Below are 642 nucleotides of genomic sequence, written 5' to 3'. Positions count from 1 at the left end.
GGCGGCCGGGCCCGCGCGCGCCTCTGCTGGCCAGCTGCGCCCGCGCGCTCCGGCCTACGCTGCCCTCCCTCGGCTCGAGCTGTTTGTTTTGTGTATGTTTCACCACCGCCCCGCTCTTCGCGAGCCGTTGGGCACAGCCCTCCGGTCCCCCCCACCCCGCTCAGACAAAACCCGGACTGGATTGATTTCCCCTACCCACGGCCTCCGAAATTCTCGCGCTTCAAAGCACTTGGCTCAGCCGCTGGGGCAAACGCTTAACCCGCGGCTGATTATTTATTCCCTTACGAAGGAAGGTAGACTTTGCTGGAAATGGGGTTCTGTCAAAGTCGGACTTTGTTTAAACGAAGAGGTTTGCAGCAGGTCATCTTAATGGTCACTGATGCGCATGGCGACGACCCTTGAGCTCACGTGAATTAGGGAAAGAGGGTGCCGCTTGGAGGTTCAGGGTAAGTTCCTGATAGGAATCATCAGTCAACTGTGTTTTGAAATACTGTTTCATGACACGGACTGCCAGTCTCCTAGCCTCTTTGACCCATGATGAATTCTCAACATGCCCGTAGCCCATCCACACCATTCCAGGCCCTGCCCAGTGAGCTGCCCTAGCGCTGTGCTAAGTCTGTAAATCGTTTAGCTTTCTTTTCT

Source organism: Trichechus manatus, unplaced genomic scaffold (genome assembly GCF_000243295.1).
Source record: "Trichechus manatus latirostris isolate Lorelei unplaced genomic scaffold, TriManLat1.0 scaffold00152, whole genome shotgun sequence".
NCBI classification, from domain to species: domain Eukaryota; kingdom Metazoa; phylum Chordata; class Mammalia; order Sirenia; family Trichechidae; genus Trichechus; species Trichechus manatus.
The sequence above is the reverse complement of the archived record's forward strand: the minus strand, read 5'-3'. Positions refer to the sequence as shown.